The sequence below is a fragment of the Apodemus sylvaticus genome, chromosome 9 (assembly GCF_947179515.1).
Source record: "Apodemus sylvaticus chromosome 9, mApoSyl1.1, whole genome shotgun sequence".
In the NCBI taxonomy this organism is placed as follows: Eukaryota; Metazoa; Chordata; class Mammalia; order Rodentia; family Muridae; genus Apodemus; species Apodemus sylvaticus.
Window position 1 is genome coordinate 4,462,260 of NC_067480.1, and position 25,161 is coordinate 4,487,420.

The 25,161-nt window shown below is 43.5% G+C and overlaps 1 protein-coding gene across 15 annotated transcripts in view; it reads right to left on the minus strand.

The window, feature by feature from the left end:
• Positions 1 to 25,161, minus strand: part of Epb41l3 (erythrocyte membrane protein band 4.1 like 3) — a 222,447-nt gene that overhangs the window by 116,375 nt on the left and 80,911 nt on the right. For 5 of the 15 annotated variants that reach the window (XM_052192740.1, XM_052192741.1, XM_052192737.1 and 2 more), the window contains exon 1: positions 19,189 to 19,574. The exons of 2 other annotated variants lie outside the window; for them this stretch is intronic. The gene's annotated coding sequence lies outside the window, so the exon portion shown is untranslated. Of the gene's footprint in view, positions 1 to 19,188; positions 19,577 to 25,161 lie in introns of those variants that run through there. 8 more of the 15 variants (XM_052192742.1, XM_052192735.1, XM_052192736.1 and 5 more) reach the window with 3 other exon arrangements.

The following is a 25,161-nucleotide window of genomic DNA, read 5'->3' on the forward strand; positions in this document are numbered from 1 at the left end:
CACAGATAGACACTTCTGAGAGACAACATTCTTACTGGTGCTATGGTGGTGTGAATAAGGATGGCCCCTAGAGGCTCATGTGCTTGGGTACTTGGTCCCCAGCTGGTGGAACTGTTTGGGAAGGATTGGGAGGTGTGGTCTTAGAGAAGGTGAGTCACTGGGAGGTGGGCTTTGAGGTTTCAGAAGACCCAAATCTTATTCTTTCTCCATGTCATGCCTGTAAATCAAGATGTGGTGATCTGTGAGCCCTCCCTTCACCCACCATCATGGACCCTAACCCTCTGAGATTATACAAATGAAAGACTTTCTTTAAAAGTTTCCTTAGCCAAGGTGTTTTATCATATTAATAGCAAAGTAACTAAGACAGGTGTCTATCTTTTGGTAACATGGATAAAATGGTACCTAATTAACACCAACTTTCCCTTCTGAGTACTATTTTCCTTACATCATGGATTATTCATATATATATACATATATTATATATTAAATATATATGTGATAGAGAATATATAATGTTAAAGACAACTGACACAAGAATAAAACAACCCCTAAGATTTAAAATTCTGGATAATTCAAATCCTACAGTACTGACTAGACAATTCAGTCACCAAAATGAATGCAGGGCAGGGAGCTTCTACTACACAAGGCTGGCAGTCCTGAACAGGACCGTACTCTTGAATTTTTGTTATATGACTCATGATTAGAAGCCCTCCATAAGATAACCTTAAGGCCTCTAAGCATTCATAAAAATAAAAGACTAAACTTATATATTTAGCTTGTCAGAACTAAATAAATATGTTTTAAAAGAAAATATTTTCTAAAATGGGCCCTCAGTCATAGGAGGCAAGAAGAAACAAAACAAGACAAAACGAAACAAAACAGAAAGCTACACATTCCACAATATTGTGAGAAATTACCAACATTAGCAGAAATGGCTGTGATCATAACCAAATAAACAAAACAAAATAAAACAGTTCTAGAATCCTTCAGATTTTTAACAGAGAACCATTCATAAACAGGACCTCTATTTTTTTGTTATTCAAATCTAATTATTTTCAATAAAGGGCTAATAAAAAATGAACCAGGCAGAGATTAATTTTCTTTTAAGCATTTCACCTAAAGTATTGACTAACATGACATATTCTTCATCAAGTTACGCTCACCTTGGAGCAGAAAAAAACAACACATTGCCAGAATTTCCTGTCAGATTTCTTGGGGTAGGATGAGCATTCACTGGTGCCAATTGGAAAGATCTTGGTTGAGTCTGTATTTAGCTGACATATAGCTCATCCAGTTAATCTTAAATACTACCTGATTTAACACTAAATAGGAGGAGCTCGTCAGAGCTATGAGTATTAGTGGTTCCCAGTCATTGTGTGTGTGTGTGTGTGTGTGTGTATACGGTATTTACATGACAGTAAATACTATCACGACAGTGAATATGACTAGCTAAAAGATGCAATTATCAAAAGTGGAAATGTCTGATTTTTAAAACGATCACAGAACCTGTCAGCCATACCGAGAGGACACTTTCTCACAATGGAAAAAAAAAAAAATCTAATCAAGGAAAAAATAATCAGTGCCAAAAAATTGCTTTGCAATTGGATGATCTCAAATTCTAAATCTGCATTTGCTATACATATGTTGTTGGACAACTCATTTAACTCCTTAAAGTTCAGTTTCCTGTTGTGATAAACAGGTAGATAACAGTTAACAAAGACCACTGTGAAGTTACAGCTATCGAGATCTTGTTAGAATAGAATCGACAGAGGCACATGTATTTGCTTTTGGCTCACTGCTGTGTGCAAAAAATTTCTGGCACAAAATGGGTGTTTAAGAAGTGTTTGGGTGAATTGGTGAATCATATAAAATTATCATCCCAGGGTGCCAGAGAAATGCTCAAAAGGCAAATGCACCTGCCTCTCACTATGCCTGCAGACCTGAGTTCAATCTCTGGTACCATAGAATAGACGAGAAGGAACTTCACCTTGTTGTCTTCTGACTGCCATGCTCACATGTTAGTGTATGAAAATACAATACACACACGCATACACACATCTGGTTAAGACATTTAAAAGACCATCTCACCTGGCACTCAAAGTACCGCTGGATTAAAACATTCAAAAACTATCAGTATGTTGATAATTAATCTCAACATTGAAGTAAGAACCTTAATCAGGGGTCTGGGGCCATAGCTCAGCGTGTAAAAGGACACATTGCTCTTCAAGAGGACCTGAGTTTGGCTCCTAATGAACACATCCCAAAGTTCACAACTGTCTTGCAACTCTAGTTCAAGGACTCTGATACCCTCAACCCAATTTCGTGTGTGTGTGTGTGTGTGTGTGTGTGTGTGTGTGTGTACATGAGTGTACTCTGACCTGGATCTCGACATGGAGCTCTTGAGGCACAGTGGTTATGAATCCTAGAAGATTAAGACAGGGGGAATCTCTGAGTTCAAGGCCATCTGGGACAAAGCAAGTCCCAGATACAGGTGTGGTGGCACACACCTTTAATCTGGGACACACCTTCTGCTGGAGACCTACATAGGACATTGGAAGAAGGAAGGCTCACTTTCTCTTCTTTGCCTGCTTGCCTTGTGGGACTGAGCAATTGCTAGATCCTTGGAATTCCATCCAGAGCCGCTGCTGACCATTGTTGGGAGTTGGGCTACAGACTGTAAGTCATCAACAAATTCTCTTAATATATGGAGACTGCCCGTAAGTTCTGTGACGCTAGAGAATCCTGACTAATACATATATTTTCCTTTAAAAGCTTGCAGCAAGGATGCAATCAAACACTGTAAACAGTGAACCTCATGGGGTTTATTACAAGTGGACTGTTATCTTCGTCCAACAAATGATCTCTCTTTGACATGCCAAATACATTTCAGTTGAATTATAATACAATTCGTCTATGAGTTGTGGCCCAGACGGAATTAGACATCTGTCATTTCCACACCTAGAGGCTTCTGTTTTTCCTCGCTTCTTAGACAGAGTCTAAAGTACACAGGTGCAGTCAACAGATGCTATGCTGTAGAGTATCGCACAGCAGGCACCTAGTACCCAGGCTTTTGTTTGCTTTTTACCAGCACCTACATATAATGAGATAAAATGGGAGGCGGGCACCAGTTTCTTTTAAATACCATTCTAATGATTGTGGGGGAAATCTTAAACAATGAAAAAAAAAAAAAGAGAGACACAGATGCAAAACAATAGATAGGCTTTCATTCTTTACTACAAGAACCATACACCAACTTATTTTAATATTGAAAAAAAAGATAATGAGGATCTAACCAATATCAGCAGCATCTTAGGCTTTAACAAGCAGAGATATAGAACATGGGCAACTCTGATGGAAAAACAAGTTTACATTTATTTAATGTGGGTCTGGGGTGAGTATGTGGTACAGTGTCCTGCGGAGGTCAGAGGACAACTTGTAGGAGGTTGTGATGGTTTGTATATGCTCCTCCCAGGGGTTGGCACTATCAGGTGTGGCCCTGCTGGAGTAGGTGAGGCCATGTTGGAGTAGGTGTGGCCTTGTTGGAATAGGTGTATCACTGTGGGTGTGGGCTTTAAGATGCTCATCCTAGCTGCCTGGAAGTCAATATTCTGGTAGCAGCCTTCAGATGAAGATGAAGAATTCTCAGCTCTGCCAGGACCATGCCTGCCTGCATGCTGCCATGTTCCCGCCTTGAAGATAATGGATTGAACCTCTAAACCTGTAAGCCAGCCCCAACTACACGTTGTCCTTTACAAGACTTGCATTCACAGCAGTAAAACCCTAACTAAGACAGAAGTGGTTCTTTTTCCAACATATAAGCCCCAGAGACCAAACTCAGGACATCACCAGTCCCCATGAAGATATTTCCCACCCTGCCTTTCCTATTTCCCACTTGTAGATGTCATAGACTGGTCATGCAACATTGTGTGACATCAGAGGCATTCAAAATGACTCTGCAGCAAAATGGTATCCACGCTGTCTTCTGAATAAAGGCTTTGAAAGTGTCAAATCTTTATCCCTCTGCTTTTTCAGATCTTCCCTTGACTCTTAGCCACCACATGAACCAACGACCTTACCTCAACATTCAGAACTTCTTTTATAGCGCAAGACTCCACCATGATTATAATATGCATAGTTATTATAAACATATATGTATAATAAATATGATTACTACCTGCTATCAGTAATATATAACAACATAAAACCTATATAGATTTCAAATATCTTTTCAGACCTCGTAAGGAAGAGAAAGATGGAGCAGGTGGAGCAGGCCTCCTGTATTTTTGGTTGCCAGAGAATGTCTCAGTTGACGTCTCTTTGCTGTTCAGACTCTCCCACCCTGCTTACTGCAGAGGCCTTAGTACGCTTGCTCCATTCAGAAGGATGCCCGTGACATGCTTATCACTCACAAGCACCTTGACGACGCTGCCAGTTCTCCTCAACACTTTGCATTTTACCCCCTTCTCCTAAAGGACAGTCCTGTCAGAAAGTTCAATTCACAGAAAGCCATGAAATATCACACACTCATTGGAGACACTAAGAGCTTCTGTTAGCAAACTTAGTGGTCCAGACTTGAGACCAGATCTTGACTACCTACTTCAAGGTACAGTAACTTCCAATGGACTCATAACTATGAGGTATTCTAAACTCAGTGAGAGCAGTTTCATATGAATCCAGAGTTCATGTGAACATCTGCAGTTCTCCTTCAGAGAGTCTCCTGTGGCTCAGCACTGGCGTCATTCACTAGGAACACTAAGCAGAGGTTGGTCTCACATACCTCAAGTTAGTAGAGAATATCTAGGCTGCTGTCTTTACCACCCCACTTCTCTTCACAAGACAGCTGTATGGAAACCACTGCGCTAACTCCAGACCTTCATTTGAACAATTCACAGAACAACTCAGACATCAAGAATGGAATCTAAATTTGAGAATGAACTAGAACATTCGATTTCACCAACATGCAGAGAGACACAGGATCTAGAGGAAAATTCTGTATTTGTGCCCTCCTGAGTCTAGATGTGATGTGAGATGTAAAGAAAACATTTAAGTTTCTAGAAATAAAAATTGGCAGTGAAGTTACTCTTCTGTATGAGAAGTTCTTCAAAACTAAATTTGAAATCATTTGGCCAGAAGGAAAATACCTTTTCCTCAATCAGAACTCCCTTCCAATCAAACTCTTATTTGGCCATGAAGGGCTTAACTAACAAACTCAACAATGAGAACCAACTGCATTCTGATTTGCCCAGCACTGGGTATAGAAGGGAAAGTTAGGAACACAGCTTATTTTTCAAATTATAAGGCAATGGGATATTCATTGGTAAGAAAAATTGTTTTTGTTGGGACTGTGATAAAACTGGAAGACCATGAAATAGGCAGGCCAGATGGTACGGCAAAAAATGTGCTGGCTCAGCAATGCTCACTCTTCGGGAGCACGGAGATTCTCAGGCCCTGATTAACTGACAGTGGTGAGCATGTATTCTCTGTGCTGTGTGGACAAAGTCCTCTCATGCCCCTAAGAAGCTTCGGGGTGTTGCAGGCAAGCTCTCCTCCTCAGGAAGACCCATATTGAGGTCCTATTTAAAATTTCGAGTCAAGTTGTTTTCAACGAAGCCATAATCTTTCCATGACAATGTCAAGGATTGATGAAGAATTTTCCTTCGTAAGTTTATCAAGACAGTCTCACACCATGAACTCCTTTATTGAAATATTTACTGAGGACTGGAGGTGTAGAGTTTGGTGATGCTTAGAATAAACAAAGCCAGACGTGACTCATACTGTCTTCTCCCCACTCCCCTCCATCATGCTATCTCCAATCCCCAAAATATATAGGCCAACTTATATTAAGAACTAGAGAGAGGGTGCCTATGTCAGGAAACAAACACATGATTCTGAAGACAGAATTGTAAGAGGAAAATGCATCAACAGGTGACAAGCAAGCAAGAGAAGGGCTGGGTTGGGACGGTTGATCAGCGGGAAAGAGAAATGAAGCCGAGAATTGTTAGAGATGAGAGCGCAGGTTGTGTGAGTATGCTGGGGAAGGAGGTTCCAGGCTGAGGAGTTGGTGAGTCCAGTTCTGAGGTTGATGCATGCCCCGGACCTTGGCTAACTCCATTTAATAATACAAAACATATGAGCCCTTCAGATAGCAACATAGGCAAACCCTCACCATAACATCAAACCAAAGGACCAATGGAGAGAAACACACGCATTAAAGTTTTTCAAGCTCTAAAAGTAATACCACAGATGATGACCTAGTATCCAGTTGTGAAAAGGAAACTTAATGATTGTGGCAAAAACAGACTTGGAAGATTCTTCCCAGGGAACAAAAGAGTGCCTGGAGAAGGGGCGCGGGGAGGAGGAAAATGCTGAAGACCGAGCAAGTTTGGGAATCCTCACTGAAGCTGGACATTAAGTATAGAGGCCATCTTCATACTCCCATTCAACCTTTTAGTGTGTTAAAACTATTCATACTGCTTTTCAAAGAGAATCTACAATGCATTTCAGCAGATCATCCTTGGCTTGATTGGCACTTTAAGTCATGGGCAAGGCCACCCCAATCCTCCTGGTCAGCTATGATCAAGAACATCCTGCTACTGTCTTAACAGATTTTGTTATGAGCAGAAAGAGCAAACTAATGGGATTAAATGGTGTCTTGGGCTTCTCCAGTTCTCTGTAACCACACATGGAGCAGAAAGAGGCTCATGAAAAAACATACGGTAAGTCCTACGGTCAACACTCTCGGCTGAGATGCCCGTCCGAGGCCCGTCCGAGGGTCAACGCAGCCCCTCATCTATTAGGCGGCACAGGCTCTTAGCAATGCCACTCTGCTTCCCAACAAACTCCTTGACACCAAACCAAACCCTGTGAATCAAATGGCATCATATTCCGATTGTAACATTGGGAACAATGCAACAATGTAACAATGTAACATCTCTCTAGTCTTCTCTTTGGGTTTCCTGGAGTTTCCAGACATCCTTACTGTGTGCACTGATGTTTCCAGGGCTACCATAGCCTGGAGCTCACCCCAAGAAGAAAGGATTGAGGATGAAGACAAGGCAGAGGTGGAAGTTGGGTGTACAGCCTTCACAGTGATGCTTCCCTTGTACTTTCTCACCAGCAGCAAGCTGGACTAAGGGACCATCTGAAGCCATGCAAGCTGAGCCAACCCCACCTGGAATCAAGTTTCCCAAGCCTTCCCTCCCTCTCCTCTCTTCTGCTGTTCCTCCCTCGAGGATCATTCCGCCCTACCCCAGGCCTGGTGAGCACCTCACTTCTGGCGAGCTTGCTTTCCACGACTGGAGTCGTCTTCCTATTTCAATGATTTTGAGTTTCAAGCTTTAGCTGGACTTTTGGGCTTTCAAACTGAGAAGGATGCTGGGCACGGCTTCACACACAGCCCCAGGACCTTCATGGAGAACCCTGGGTTCTTCCTACACCCTAGTAACTCTCCCGATGGATGCAAACTCTGCGAGCAGTGAGTAGGGTCATCCATCCCCACTTACACAGCAGTGAGCATTAAAACTATCCTTCTCGACAAGCAGGGTTCTTCATGTCTCAGTCTCTCTCCTAATTTTTACCATCTTTAGTCTTCCTTCCGCAGCCGCCTCAGTCCTGACTAGGGGCCGAGCACTTACATACACTCGTGTCTCAGGACTGGAGCTTGATGGTGATGGGTCTGACCACTTTGATTGCACAGAAAGAGAATATGAAGCCTTTAAAATTCGGCATTTTGCACAAAGTTACACAGTGGTGGAACCAGGATGTGTTTATGGGTTTACTAATTGGCCCTTCTAGTAATCTAAGGCATTTTTTTTCAAAGAAAATTTAAAGTGTTTTAATGGACATTTTGGACTGGTACCAAACAAACAAAACATTGAAAAAAAGCTCACAATGTTGTATTTCTATATAATTTTTTTTTGTCAGTATAAATGCTTGTTTCAGCTTATACTGGTGATTTTTTTTTTTTACATTTTTTCCATGTGTCATATATGCATCCACTAGTGTGTGTGTGTGCGTGTGTGTGCGCGCGTGCTTATGTGTGTGTTCACATATGTGCAATGTCCATGCATGTGTGCATGCATATGGAGGCCAGAGGTCAACATCTGGGGTCTTTCCTCAAGTCACTTTCCATCTCATTCTTTTAGAAGGGTCTCTCTCACAGGAGTCTGGAGCTCACCAAATGGTCAGACTGGTCTGCCAGCTCTGGGCTTATGGACATAAACTGCCATATCCAGTTCTTGTGTGGTTAATAGGAATCTGAATTAATAATAATAGGGAGTCCTCACGTTTGAAGTGGGAGGTACTTTAACAGCTGTGCTATTTCCTCTGCCCCTGGTAAATCTCTCTCTCTCTCTCTCTCTCTCTCTCTCTCTCTCTCTCTCTCTCTCCTTCTCTCTCTCTCTCTCTCTCTCTCTCTCTCTCTCTCTCTCTCTCTCTCTCTCTCATCCTGCTAGGACAATAAGAATGTGCACACCTATGGGCTAAAAGCAGTATCAGCTTAGGCGGATGCCAAATTGAGATGGCTGGTTTATTTTGTGTTGCTGTTTCTTTAGGTTGAGAGACACTTGAACTTGTCATCTGGAGACCAGATAATTCTAAAGTTGGCCAGGATTCCTCTTGAAGGACAGGGGAAAAAAATCCACCCAGATAAAGAGCCTAGGGAGCTCTCTCTGATCAGACCGGTAATACAGGCACTTGACTCCACTAATGTGACCAAATAAGACATTTTACAATCGTAGCCAGAAGAGGCCCAAGGCAAGAAAAAAACACTAAACTGAAATCCAACTCCTAAACTGCAGGAATAACAGGTCTGATGGTAGGCCAATACCATTACATTTCCCCCCCACAGAATATTTTACTGAAAATTGAGTGGAGAAAGTTTAATTTACTACTATGTGTATATATTTATTCTCGACTGCAGGGCCTCTCAAGGATCTTCTCCTTAGTGTTAAGGCGTGCATAGAGGCAGTCTCCATTTCAGAAATGTAATGTACCCTGGAAAAAGGGAGCCAGGGGGAAAAGAGACTGATGCCCAAAGGAGGATATCAGCTCACGGGTGTGACAGGGGAGCAGTGGGTGAGGGCCAGACTCTCAGGAAAAATCCAGCTCCCATGACCAGATCACTACAGCTGCAAAGACTGTCAGTCACCTATGGATTCTACTTTGAATTCCAAGGACCAACCTGGATGCAATTTATGGTGACTTTAAGAGTCCCAGGGTGTGGCTCACATTGGTACGTGAATTGGTTTCCCTAGAGTAAATTCATATCTTCTCCAGATATGAATGCAAGGGAAAACAGAAACCACAGAGTACCTGCCCCATTCATCCCTGGAACTAGTAACACCAAATACTACATCTGCAATGAAAAGTTTCAGGCTCATTGAATCCCATAAACATAAGAGTGAATAAGACCAGAGAATATCTTCAAGACCCAAACAGCTAACTGTGAGGACCTAGTTTAAGGCTCTCAAAGCAAACGCTTTATCACTGAGTTACATGCTAGCCACAATTTTGATCAAATGATTCTATCTACTCAGACAAGTATCTCATCATCAGGGTCAAGGAAAATTAACTCTAGTTGCAGACATAGTAAGAGCATATACTTTCAATTATTATTTAGTTCTTTCTGGCCATCTGGCTATCAAACTGTTACCATTCCTATTTAATAGAAAATAAAACCAAACATTTATCCTACTTTTGTTAAACTTAAATTTTACAGAACTTCCCCAGGGTAAGTACACGGTACAAGTGGTAGACCAGTAGGCCATAATGAAACCCTGAGTCAAAGCCAGGCTTCTTTGTTCAATCTTTGAGTCTCACTTAATTTACTCTTTGTTTATAGTTCACTGTCTCCCTAGAGTAAATGTTCACCTAACAACAACCAGAAATCTGGAGAGTCACTGAGTCAGGTATCCCTAAAGCAGTATCACTGAAATGGGTCTCAGACGCAATTGTATCAGAGGTCACTGGAGCCTCTAAGGATAATGGCTGCCCAGAACCAACTCCAGTCATCCTAAAGGCAAATTGATGAATGGCTCCTAGAATTTCCTTTTCATTGTCCATCCCCCACCCCCAGATAATTCTGTCACATTTGAAATCCATCATGTCTTATTCTTGCAAAGCTGTATTGTCATTAGAAGTCACATACTTGACAAAAAATTATATATCCTGCCAGATAATTATCTTTAAGTTTCTGGAAGTTTTACACAAAGCATCACAAAATTATCTTTGAGAGTTATCCTTGGATCAAAATCCCTAATGTTTGCCTCTAGGAACAAAATAGGAAAATAATACACAGCAGCAGAAGTGGTAAGGCATGTGCAATACCTACTCTCAACACACACCAGTCAGCAGACATCATGTGACAATTCAGGCAACACCACTACCACTTTAGAGCTGGGCAACCTTGTTACAGTGTTGCAGTGAATTGATGACCAGCTCCGGGTCACCAGATATTTCCATCGGTGTTTCTCTAACTCACAGCATTTTCTATATTCATCAAGACAGCTGTTCCCAGTGGGTTTCTACTATCTACATCTCAAGAATTTCAAGTGTCTTAAGCTAAACAAATAAGTCCACTCCATTTTCTAAGCAGTATACTTAGCCGATATAAAGCTACGGTCAGGCTGTTCACTGTTCTCTAAAGGCCCACATGTAAAAGCCATGCTTAGCAGCCTGCAGCACTCGTAGAAGGTGGTAGAACCTTTAGGAAGTGGGAGCTAGTGAACAGAAGTTTGGTCAGCTGGAATGTGGCCTTCAAGGGCGTAAATTCTTTTCTATTTCCATCTCCCTGAAGTAACCAACTTGTCTTCAGCACACACTCCTGCCACGAGGCACTACCTCGTCACAGCCCCAAAGCAACAAGCCTAAGCAACTCTGGCCTGAATCTGAAGACGTGAGCTGGAAGAAAACTTTCCTTTTTATAGGCTGGTCAAGCCAAGTATTTTTTAACAGTGGTGGGAAGAAGACTAGAAAAGGTATTAGGTTTGGGGGATTCATTCTCTAAATTTAATTGTCCCAAACCTTGTATCACTGTGATGTAAGAAACTCTAGGTACAAACAATCTGAAAGCAGACAACAAGTGTGCCTGAGATTTTGCACCTCCCTAACAAGACTTAGCAGAATGTGTAAACTGAAGACCTTGTCTGCTGATCTCTCTGCAGAACTTGTATGAGATCTGTGAATTGAGGTTTACCTCTGTTTTCACTATATTACTGAGGTCAAAGGAAGAAAGAACTCAGAAGTCAAATAACAAAAAGCCATAAAGAAGCTTAAGTCTTTGTCTTTGGGACCCAGAGTCCCCTCTACACACACACACACACACACACACACACACACACACACACACACACACTGTAAACCACCCCCATATGTGAATGAATTGACTCTGTGAAGTCTAGTTTAGGGAAAGCTTCTAGTCTGCTGGCCCAGGGGGTGCAGAGATGGGGTCAGGACATTGGACCTGGAACTCAGGTCAGGACCAAGGAACTCAGCATTAGAGCTAGCAGGCTAAGATCAGCTCTCTATGAAGAAAGGACATTAAAATGGAAGAAATTGGGAAATACGTAGTGGATGTCCAGTTGTTTTCATTCGTTAAAACTAAAATGTTCACACACAGCACAGAGGTACACATATTTATCCTTAGAAAATTTAATTGCACTTAGTGTCATGTGTCACGAAAATCCAGATGTGCAGGCTAGATTTAAACAATGCAAAGTATAGACAGAAAGAAGTAGAGAGAGAGAGAGGGCCACATGCACAGCTTCTAACGCTCATCACGATCAAGGTAATGGTCCTTTACTACCAACACTGCGCAAAATTGAGAGAAAATATTTATCATTAAAGAAAAGAATGTGAATGAAAATTCATGTTTAATAACTATATAATGTTAGTCAGTTCCCTTCCCTTCCTTGTCTCTTTACTCCCTTATAAAATGTCCATGACTTTTACTGTCCAAGATGGTGGGTATACATGTATACATAAAAAATATTCTCCAGAAATTCTGTTCCACAAAGAGAATGGCTGTTCGGCAACATTGAAGATATGATCTTATTCATGTCGATGAATCTACATGCATGGAAATAATATTACTGATATCTGTTCAAACATTTATGATATACAATGCATCACACACAGTGTCAGCAAGTGTGGAAACATTTAACCCTCACATCTTGGAGAGTTAAGAGTCAGGGACATTTTATAAATGGGTAGAGAGACTATGAAGGGAAGGGAATTGACCAACATTGTATAGTTATTAAGAAACACAAGGATGGGGAGTTCATGCCAGGTGTGTCTTATTTTTAGATGCGCTGTAATGCGTTCAGGAAGATGCTTGTGGAGCATGTGTCTCTGGATGACAAGACCCCCATGTTTTCAGTGCTGTTATAGTACATTTTACAGTGGGTTCTTATTATTTTTAGAAATAAAGATGTTTTCACTGGAAGGATAAATAAAAAAGAAGATTTCCTCATCTTCTGTCTATCTCATTTCTGTCTCTAATGACCCAGAAGTAATATTTAATCCCCAAACCACACACACACACACACACACACACACACACATTTGGATGTCTCTTAGAAAGAAAATTGCTACTCTCAATTTCTGAGAAAAAAGAAAAGTATTAGTTCAATAAAAAACATGTATCTGTTTCTAGACCCTCTGTCTTGTTGTTCATCCTGCTGGGATCACCAGATAAAGTCTTCCCCCTATTTACTTCCAGTGGCTCCTCATTCACTACACAGCAAATCCAAAGCCTTCTACAGTCACTCATAGATTCATCTCTCCCTACCACTTCCTGGTACAAAGGGTAGATCCCAATCATCTTAGGCTCCTTACTTCTGGGATGTCTTCACAATGCCCAATCTTAATCAAAGCCAAACCATCTACCAGGGTGAAAACGCAAAGTCAAACAGGAGATGAAGGGGGCAGTCTTCCTGCAAGACTACACATCTAAGAAGAGTAGTCCCCTCACACACACACAGACACAAATGTAAACACTCAACAATGTAAAGTGTTAAAAATGCACAGGCCCTATAGGGCTGGTGAGATGGTTCTGCATCTAAAACACTGACGTCTCTTCCAGAGGACCCAGGTTCAACTCCCAGCACCTACATGGCAGCTCACAACCCTCTGTTGTTTTTGCTTTGAGGTCAGGACATTGAGCACCGAGAAACTCAGTGATAAAGCATTTACTTTGAGAGCCTTAAGCTGGGTCCTCACAGTGAGCTGTTTGGGTCTTGACAAAAAAAGTATATATCCTGCCAGATAATTATCTTTTAGATTCTGGAAATTTTACACAAAGCATTACAACAAAGATTGAAACATGGGATCCTACACCTTCTCTGGTTTCCTTTGGCACCAGGCACATAAAGGGTACACAGACATATATGCAGGCAAAACACCATACTTATAAAATAAATAAATGAATGCAGGAAAGTTGTTTCTGTGTTGCCTATGGCTCAGCTCTGGAATAGTCCCCAAAGGCCCAGACTTGAAGCACTGGTCCCCAGGCTGGCACATGATTGGAACCTTGAAGGGTAGAGCCAAGCTGGAGGGAACTGGGCTGAGGGGGAGGGTCCTTTTGAAGGTGACACTAGGATATGTTCTTTTCACTTTCCTTTCACTTCCTATGGCCTTGAGGAATTTATACCATCCGCTCTCCAGGTTGTGATGCGCTGCCCCCGAGTAGGTACAAAGATCACAAGTCAGGGACCGAATCCTCTAAAACCCAGGGTCAAAATAAACACTTCCTCTTTTCAAGGCAGCTGTGTCAGGCATTTGTACCCTGACAGACTCCTACCATAGTTCCTAAGAATGGCAAACCATATTCATGTAGATTATGACATCGGGTACAACACAGCATTATGTCACACATCACTCCTCCAACTGAGTTGTGACTCTGCATTGTTTTTTAAAACCAGAACTTTACATTCCGACTGGTTTAAAGAACTCAGGGACTTCTGTAAGTATTCAGCGCATAAAGAAAACATAAGCAAAGTGAAATCATCTAGGTATTTATATAATCACGACATAGTCAGAGTCTACATCTCACCGCTGCAGTCATCCACTGCCTACGTTTTCTGCATGCTGCCGCTCGTGTGTCATCCATCGGGAGCGCCGGATGCATGCAGGCTCCAGTGTACTCTTCAGAACGTTTGTAAAAGCAGCTGGTATCCAGTCTGATTTTTAGCACACAAACCTAACCTATGAGTTACGAGTCAGCATTCTCTCTGCTGTACAGCTGACACTAAATAAATCCCAGTGTTTGAGACTTTATGTGGGGGGGGGGAAACTGGGTGGGGCTTTATGTGATGAAATTTGGAGCCTGAATTAGAGAAACATACTACTTGATGATACGGTACGGACAATGTATATAAGTATAGAAATAATGTATATGTACATCTTGTATATATGCATTATATACATATATATTGTATATAGGCAAAGGAATAATGTATGAGTATGTCTTGTATTACACACACACATGCACTCACACACATGCATGCACAAACACACCCAAAAACACACACGCACAAACACATACTCATGCAAACGCACACACATACACACACACTCATGTGCAAATGCATGCACACACAGGCCACACACACACACACACACACACACACACACACAATTTTCCTTCTTTTGCATCACAGGGAGAGCCTATCCAATCTCCCAGCACTGAGACACTTGAGCTTTTGCCCTGCTTCCGTCTGCTCCCTCCCATTTGATTGAGCATCCCCCTACACTGGTTCTCCCTGGGTTGGTGGGAAAGGCAAAAGTATACCCACAGTCCTCCCCTGAAGGCACCGTCCTCCTTTGTGCTGAATACCTCTCAGCATGCTCCTCTCGATACAGCAAATCTGCTGGAACCTGCACAGTTTAAGCCACAGCCAGGGAACAAGGTGGATACGCAGAGGATCTTTCTACTAAAAATAACAGCTGCATATATGACCAGGTACTTCAGTTATGCACACACTGGCAATGCTTCTTCTTAAATAATATGTCATAATTATTTCTTATTTGGTTGCATAAATACCGAATGCATCAGGAGTTAGAACTGTTTGATTTAGGGATATAACCCAGGAATAATAAACCCTAACCCATAGCATGCACTCCATCTGGTTGGCGGGAAAACAACAACACAGGGAAAAATTTAAACAATGTATTTGTTTTCTAGGCTTAACATAAGGCTACCTCCATGTTGTGTGTGTGTGTGTGTGTGTGTGTGTGTGTGTGCATTTGCTTCTGTGAGTGCACATATGTGTGGTTTGTGAGAAAGTCTGTAAGAACAATGTATCAAAATGTCAGGGATCTTAAAATTAAGTTGTCAGCTTTTCTTCCATACTGCAAATTACGAAAGAATTAGGGGGTTTGGAGCTAATAGAAGCTTCCAGTCCTGCAGTGTGCAATTTAACCAATCATTGCAAGGTCTAAAACCACAGTTCTAAAGACATCTCACCAGTGATCTGCAGGCCTAGCACCTAATTTAGACTTCTCTACCTCCACTGTTCTCAAATCTTTTTCTTCTCTGTTTCAGAAGTGTGTCCTGGAATAGCCGGACCACTTAGCAGGAGCCACCCCGACTTCCTACACTGTTACCTCATCGTGGTGAAAGGATGGCAGTCGTCTTCACAGAGACCCCTACAGAAGACAGCTGCCACTCAAGCATGGCTCTTCCCTTTTCCCACTGAGATCACACTAAGTTCATAATCAAAGCAGCAGATGTACTTGATAGTCTCTGAGTTACATGGTAGTGTGTGTGTGTGGGGGGGGTACTCTGGACCTGAGTGTCCTCTTATCGCCTGTTAGACACTAATTTGGACGAGATGTGTCTTCACCCACCAAAATTCTACAAGGATTGAAAATGTCAAATCATAAAATAGTATCAGCAAATAGAGCAAAGTTATAATGGAAACCGATGACCCACAAATCATGGCAGTTAGTGCCTACATCCGTGAAGTCTCTCGCTTTTCTGTTTTCCCCCAGTTGCCAACATCAAGTACATCGCGTCAAAGCACACAACAGCACTGCCAACTCATAAAGTATAAAATATACTAGATATTTTAAAGAATAGTACAAGAATGCAAAAGGATGAACTACTGACTCAATACATTTTAAAAGCCTGACTTGATGATTCTTTAATTTTTAAATGACCCTTAATAAACAAAAGCACAGTATTTTGTTATGGAACAGAAATATTCGAAGACTTTTACTACTTCACATCCATATGATACCTTGTTGTGCTGTTCACTGTGAAAGCCTCCTTAAAGGCATCTGCAGACTTCGATGGGACTCCAGTGCTTCTGCCTGCCCCACCCTGGTTTCCTCTGAGCCATAGTGATGTCATAGCCCCAGCCCAGCAATGATGTCACTGCTCCAGGCCCTGCTTCTGGGGACATAGTCCTTTGTATCTAGGACAAATGCAGTGGCAGTGGAACCTTTCAAGGGCCTGGAGTGTTTGATGAATTCTCAACAAATGAGCAACCAGTGGGCCTTTTGAAAGGAAGGAGCGCTGAAGATAAACCTGACCCATGGCTCTCAGTGACTCCATATTCTACCCTAAAGCTCATACTCAAAGGGGAAAACTGTGAGTAGTACTTGGAAAAGACTCTGAGGACAGAATTATTAAAGGTGGCCAGTGTAGTCTACTTAAGAAAATTCTCTTCGCTTTTTAAAAATCCAATGGCAGAAAATTCTCTTCGCTACACCTGAATTCTTGCCTGAAGGAAATATTTCTCAGGCTACTCTTGGAGCCAACTTCCACTGCCACAGAAATCATAGATTCCCATTTACCCACTGTAGAACCTTTGCGTCACTAACTTAAAAAAGATGGCTGCATGTCTTACAAGAGAAGAAAGCACTGCCCGGCCAATCCCTCCACACTTGATCCAGTCCAGCAGGAAAGGACAGTGGGCAACAGGTGCTGAGTCACAGGTGGTCGCCCCTCTCCTACCTCAGTGAACAATTAGTGACTTTGCCATTGAATATTTAAAAATAAGGTATTCTAATAATTTATTTATGTTCATTTTATGTGCATTGATGTTTTGCTTGCATGTGTGTCTCTGAAGATGCCAGGTCCCCTGGGACTGGAGTTATGAACAGCTGTGAACTTCCATGTGGGTGCTGGGAATTGAACCAAGGTCTTCTGGAAGAGCAGTTAGTGCTCTTAAGCACTGAGTCATCTCTTTCAACCCTGCCACTGGATTTTTAAAAAGCAATACACGCACACACACACACACACACACACCAGATCCAGTAAGAGAAATAAACCCAAGTCTTATATTTCCACAGAAATCAAAGTTGGCCTTGGTCCAAGGACCCAAGGGGAATTGGCAAATGCACTCTCTAATCTAAACCATATTTACGCCTAAGGAAATTCTTTAAAAAATTAAATGTAAATCTGTCATTGGGACACTGGCCTTGGACCTTTAGTTCTACAATCCTTGGTCTAAGGGGGTTTACAAGCTACAGCGGCCACTCTTCTGGCTTCTGATAAACCTCTCGGAACACACGCTCTGTTTTTGCAAGAACTTGCTGTTTGCAAGAACTTGCTGTGTGCGAGACCAGTTCATGCAGTGGCTTGTGCTTCTAATTATCTAGCTTTTCCTAGACCATTGGAAAAATCACAGTGTAAATAATTCAATACTCAGCATTCAGCTTATTCCATCAGTGTTTTGGAAATTAACAAAGGGGAGGCATGCTTCTTCAATTTTGAAATTATTTCCTCTCACAGTAACTTTGTTACTCAAACAAAGGTTTAAAAGTTGATGCCAAGATGACCACGCAATTCAAAGACAGCAGTAAAGCACCCTGCTGAGTCAAGATAAGGATCATCAAATCCCCCCTCAGTTTCACTCCTAAGCTCCACTTTACTGTAACCTTGCTGCATTCATGGCCTCTGGATGTATGTGGAGTTTCATCATTTTTGATTCATGGAGTCTTTAAAAGTCAGCATAAGGTGCAAAAAGAAATTTTTGTTTTATCATCGGATATGATGAGTCCTTTACTTGGTTAAGTTATGCTACCAAGAGTAACCTCAGAACATCCGACTGCCCCACAGATCCCGAAACGGGCCCCTGGAAACCACAGTCAAGGATGTCTGCAAAAGCAATTCCATAAAGTAATGTAAAAAAGCTGAAACGCCAACTTAAACACGTAATGGAAGCCTTGCGTTATTAACAGGATTGCCTGGCCCTCTCAGGACGGCCCAGCCTCCATGCCTAATTAATACCACATGTTCCCTTTATCATTCGATTTGTTCTGTAGCACTCTTCCCAACTTGAACCCTGGTCTGCAAAGACGGGAAGGTAAATTTCCCCCGACCCCAAGAAAACTTAGGATCAGTACATCTAAAAAGAGAAAGAAAGGGCAAAATGCTCCCACTAGAAGGACCACACTTACAATCTGCGAGGTAACCACACCCACCGCATTGCAGAAGCTGTGAACTTGGCACCGGGTGCAGGGAGGAGGGGGAAGGGGAAGAAGTAGGGCGCGATTAGAGAAGAACCCCGAAAAAACAAGTCCCCCCTGGTGCAGGAGCCTGAGCAAACCAGCCTCAACTAGCAGGGACCTGAGTCCTGCAGCCCCTAGCCTCCCCGCCCCCACCCCTCCGGCGACCCGCAGTACGGAGTGCGCCAGGTGAGCCGCACCCGCCTGGGTGCACGGGTCTGCAGGCTGGGGCGCTTTCCCGCCCCGCGGAGGAAACTGTCCCAGGGGCACGCCGCCGGCAGGTGCCCAGGCCCGGAGCAACCTGGCTGGCCTGTAGCGGGCTGGGGGACGGTGGCCACTCGGGGAAGGAGGCAAGTTACGTAAAAGCGGCCAGCCCCGCCACGGAGACGGGATGCTCCGAGCCCTGCAGCGCCCGCCCGGGGAACGGACGCCAGCGGCAGCCGCAGCCTCGGGGCGCACGGCCCCTCCCGCGCACAGCCCCCGGCCTGGCGCCGCAGTGTCTCCCCCAGAAGCCCCGCACGCTCTAAACATGGCGCCCCAACCCGGGGCTCCGCGCCGAAGGCTGGAGAGGGGCACAGGGCCCGGTCGCCCCCGGGGGGACCGTAGCTCACAGAGAGGCCCCGAGGGCGGAGGCCGAGCTCGGCGGGCACAGTGCACCACCCCCGCCCAAGCCTCGCGCGCCTAGGAAGCGAGCCCCCCTTGGAGCCCCTCGGTCACCCAGGACAGAAAAGTTACCTGGGGGCGGCGGGAAGGCCAGGCGCGCCGCGGCGTGGAGATCCAGCTGGCTCTGGCGTCCTGCTCCGCGGTGCGCAGGAGACTCCGCGCGGGAGGAAGCCGCAGCTCAGGGCTCCCCCGCCCCCCTTTGCAGGAGGCACGGAGGCTCCGCGGAGCTGCGGCGGGGCCCACGCCCAGACTCCGAGCGAGGGGGGCCAACCTCGTCCCGGCTTCCCTCCGGCGCGGGGGAGGGGGCCGCGGCAGTTCTTCAGGACACCTAGATTGAGCAGTTCCCTAAAACCTAGCTCTGGGGACGGCGACAGTCAGCTGCCAACAGCAGTAGCCTTTGGATTTACACTTGGATTATTGCAGGGCCTCTGGGTCCCCTCCTCTGCCTTTACGGATCCCCACGGGAGAGTGGAGGGAAGCTTTTTTTTTTTTTTTTTTTTTTTGACCTTCCGGTGAGTTCTCTATCTGCTTGGGGACTGCAGTCTCTCCTCCCTCCCCCCAACCCTCCCGTTTTGAAATTGGAAAGGTCTTAACACGGGTTCCTTTCTCCAGATATTTAAGTTCATAGAGAAGACCCGAGTTAATTAGAATGATAGCTAGGTTCTGTGTCTGTCTGCAGCTCCCTCCTTCCTGGGATCTATAAAGCTTAAGCTGAAATCTCCAGAGAGAGAGAGAGAGGCAGAGACACATCCTGACTTGCTCAGTTCTCTGGTCATCTCACATCTGGGGCTCATACCACCCTGGAGTATTTCTTCAGGACTTCTAAGGCCTTTCTCAAATCACCTAGTCCCTGGCCTGAAACTAAAACTCATTAAAGGAGGGAAAAAGATTAACAAACTATTGCATTTCCTAACAGATGGCACAGATAGGATGCAAAATCAGTGTCCCCAGCAGGGATGAGTGGTGGCTTACTCCTGAGCCTGAGGAGATGAGGAGGCTTGGCCTGGGTATCTAGAACATCTACAATGTCAGCAGGAAAGGGGGGGGGGGCATCCAATTGCCTTGGCTACAAAGGAGGGGACTTTGATACCTCCTATGAGAGAGAAGGTTAGGAAATTAGGTCACTGGTCTGCTATGGAGTTTAGGGACCGTGTTTTGTAGATGTGTAGCTCTGGGAATTAAAATTTTGAGTTACATAGTCTGACTTAAATCATGCTTGGGAAAGAAAAAAAAAAAAAAAAAACTATGGCACTGCATAGACCGTAGAGTAGATAGGCAGCGATTCCAGGCTGCAGAGAGGAGGAGCCTTTGGTCCAGATCCAAGAGGCAGAGGTAGAAAGGACCCAGAGCTCTTTACATCTGACATGTAAGGGTTCACATACCTAACATGCCTGAGGGCCACCATGTTAGTGTTGAGACATGTGTACACATCCGTGGCTCTGATTCATAAATCCATGAATGGAGGCAGGGCGTATGTGTACACGTGTGCACGCACATCACCCCCCCCCCATGCCCCTTCTTTGAAAATGGACGTGAACAATCTGCATCATTTACAGCAAACACAAACTCAGCAATATTACTTGAGACCCAGATGGCTCTGAGCCTCTCATTCATTTTGATGCAATGTTTTGTGATTTTTTTTTTTTAAAAAGTTGAATGCAGGCTGTTCTCGCCATGACTCATGCATCTTCGTGGATAAGTCAGTGGTGGCATGTGGTATGTGGATGGGTGACTGCTCTCCAGGGAAGAGGGGGAAAACTCCAGTAGAATGTTAAGTATTCTGTTTGAAAGTTAGGAATATCTAGCTAATTATCCTAACAATCTGCAAGTCCAAGGACTGCTTTAAATACCAGGAAACCCCAGGATTAATCCCCAGCACCATACAGCCCTGGTGTGGCAGTGCATGCTGAATCCCTAATCTCAGCACTCAGCTCAGGTAGAGAAGCAGGAGGATCAGAAGTTCAAGCCTTCCTAGGCTACATGGCGAATTTTAGGCTAGCTTGTGTCACATGAGACACCATCGCATCCCTCCTCCCTCTTCCCCATCAAACACAAAAAATGGGAGTAAAACCTGGATCCTTACCTAGTCAAAATGTGCAGCTGTGAAGCAATTGCTCTAGTTCCCTTTGGGCATAACCAAGACTATCAGCTACCTCTTTTGTGTATCTAACACAGATACAGAAAGAAAAGAAATGTCAAACAGGCAACTCACAAGCAGAGCCTTGCTCCTCAGTAATCTCCTTGCATATGGTTAACAGAATGTCTCCTCCTACCTTCCTGCTATCTCACAGGAGCCCTTGATGGTCATCTCTGTCTCCCCACAGTGCCTCACATGGGACACTGCAAGTCAGAACCCATATTTTCGCTAAATGAATGAATAGATGTTGAGTACTGGCCTGTGCTGCCCCTTTACATCAGGGAGTCAGACTCCTTCTGTAGGAAACATCGGGGTATTCCCAAAACTCCTTAAGCTTCCATATTCTAGGATTCTTACGAAGTTCCAAAGGCACCATGGACTGAGGAGCTGGCTGCTCAGTGCTTGCCTTGTAAGTGTGAGGACCTGAGTTTGATCACTCAAAACCTGCATAAGAGATTCAGTTGTGGTACCATATTCTGGTAATATCAGCACTTTGAAGATGGAGACAGGTCTTGAAGGGTGACTAGAATAATGGGTGACTCCCAGGCCTATCAAAGACTCTATCTCAAAAAACAAGGTAGATCAGGCATATAAGGAACAACACTCAAAGTTGACCTCTGGCCTCCACAAGCACACCCCCATCACAAATCCACCTACAAATAACATATCACACCTTAATACCGACCGGCCAAGTATAAGTAATATACCCATCTAAACACTCACTGGAAAATAACATATCCAACTCTTCCATATAGAAAGGAGAGGGAGAAATAGTAGAAAATAAAAGTTTGAGTAAAATGATACTATCAATCACAGCTGGATCAATCACAGCTGGATTTGCTTGAATTCCTCACGAATCCCTCTCAGTATTGCAGATAAAGCAGCTTAGACCTCAGGGAAGCCCTCACTTTTCTAACGCAGAAACTGCTTCTCCAACAAGTTACAGAATAGTCGTTTTGTAGTCTATTTCTAACTGAGATTTATAGCAGTGCTACCAGGTAAAAGTCTTTTGCACTGTCTCAGAGCTAGTGGCCATTCTACGGGCGAATTCAGGTTTGTGTAGACAGTATTACATGGGACATTATGCTGAAGTCTACAACATGTGGGGAAAGATTCCGTTTCTGCAGCTTAAGTCCCAGGATGCCCATTCTGCTCTCCTCCTACACACACAGGCTTGCTCTATAACATGTTATATCTATGCTTCCTGTAATTGCTTTACTATGAATCACTGAAGGCCAACAACCAGGCAGGAATTCAATCCATGGTGTGACCTCAGGAATGCAGCTTATCTCCGATACAAAGGGAAGAGGCAGGACTCCCAGGCAGGATTCCCCTGAAGCTCTGTCCATACACAAGCAAGCAAGCAGCAGTAGAAGGCTGACTCCTTGGGACTCAAGCCCTCCACCTCCTGAACAACAGCCACTGCCCCCACTTGATAACCAAGGCAGGGCAAACAGAATTTTCAGGTGGCCTTGGCAGCATCATTTGTCAGCTTCACAAACAAGATATCAGAAGAAATGATGGGAATCTGACTGTTGACCCTATCTGAAGATCTTCCACTCATGAAGAGGAAGGCAGGCTGGAGTTGGAGCAAACCCCCAGACGAAAGTGCCGCTTCATGAGGCAAACAGACCATTTGCTCTCATTTGTTCAATTTAAGCTTCAGGCTTAGTAACATGTTGACTGCCTTTGAAGGAACCAGTCGAGGCCTGCTTTACCTTCAGAGGAATGCCAGGCACCCGAATCACATATCAAATTCTTGAAATCAGGACACAGGTCTTTAGGAGATGGTAAATAAGAAATACGGGGGTGGGGTGGGATGGGGTGAATGCATAATTCAAAAGCAGCAAGCATCTCTTTCTGAATTAAAAATTCATTTCAGAGTTCCCAGTATCTAGATGCTCAGAATAGTGCTAAGCTCACAGCTCATTAAGGCTTCCAGATGCTGGTTCCATCCTGGTTGTGTGTATTGATCAGTTTAGAGGCTGGATGGATACACGACACAGATGGAAGGCAGGATTCTAAAACCACCAACATCTACAAATGCAACACAAAGTGTTAAAAAAAAATGTGAGCATTTGCACAGGAGCAGGTTTTGACATGCTCATATACCATTCAGGGAAATGGCTCCTGTTCCGGAGCATTCCTTACTAGTCTCCTCTTCCCCATACTTACAGAAGCTAAAAGTCAGGTCAGCACACCTAGTGTTTCACTTTATTAAAACACACCCTTATAACTTTATTTCTCTAAATGTTAGTGCTAGGTCTCAGTGCTTCTAAATAGAGTAACTTCTATTAAATACAATTGTCAAAGTTGTTTTAACACCCAGTTCTTTGTAGAGCTGAAATACTCAGTAATTTTATTTTTCTCTTAAATAGAAATAAGAATCAATTGTGAATGTTTTCTATTTGGGAGTCTGGTCTATAATATAAAGAATGAAACTGTAAAATGTGAGAGATGGGAGTTGGAAATGTGCAATTTCATTCGATTTCCAAATAAAATAAATATATGCAGAATGTTTTACTCCTGGGAATTCTCTATTTAAGGTAAAAAAAATATTAAGAATGGAAGATGCTAATATGTATTATTACAGAATTCAACTCCCAAACAGATGACTTGCATTAAGCTGTTCTGAGCTGTTTAAGATTTTTATCATTTTCTACCCTCTGCACAACGACAGAATAATGACACCAGCAAGCTGCCGTGTCTCTCATGAAGCTGTCAGTGCTCCTAATCACCAATTATATTTCTTTCAGTGGCTATCAACAATTAACGGAGGAGTGAGGAGGGGAGGCATCCAGAAGCTGGCTGGCTGACTTGCCAGACATCTTCAGGTTTACGTTGCCCTCTTTAGGCAAGCCCGTGATGGTGGCTCAAAAGAGACAGTCAGCTTTGTGTCTTAATTGGTTCCTGATGTCCAGGACTTTCCTCCTTCCCTGTTCACTGACTGTTCTTGTCCAGTATGAACCCACCCTGAAAATGTGATTTCATTATAGTACACAGCTTCTAGAATGCTCTAGGGATCAATGAAAATGATGTACAGTCTGTGTCACTTGAAATCAATTTTCAGGGTATTTCAAAAAAGCCGGTTGCCTCTGCCCTTATCAAGATATGTATCACAGATATATCTGAATATTCAAGACTTGTTTACGGATGGTGGATATTGGGAAGAATATCAGAGTTTCCCAAACTAGATTGTGCACAAACCACTTTCTGAGCTGTTTGTGTCTCAGGAACAAACATAATCACAGCATTTATGTCAGACTCACCTTGAGTTTGACATATAACTAATAATGAAATATTTCTGGGTGGCAGCCCAGACTATGCAGATCAGAAGACATTGGGTAACAATTCCCCAAGTGATTATAATTCACTTAATCTTGACAGCCACTGATCTAGGTGGCCAGTCAAATGTCCATGGTGGTCCCCATGGGTGACAGATGTTTCACAAACATGTAAAGGAGCACAAAGTATAAGAACTTCACATACTCATACACACATACATGCATGCACATACAGAGACACATACCACATGTATACACACACACCACACATACACACACCACATTCACACACATACATACCACATACACACACACACACACACACACACACACACACACACACACGATATTTGGACTGGGACAGGCTCATTAAGACCCTGAAGTGAGCTATGCACACAATACCCACACCATACACACATATACACACATGCATATACACACACACATCACATATACACACCATATACACATACATACATACATACACACACACAAACACACACATGAGATCTGAACTAGAACAACCTTATTAAGACCCAGAGGTGAGCTATGCCCACAGTACCCACACCATACACACATATACACACATGTACACACACACAAGATCTGGACTAGAACAGCCTC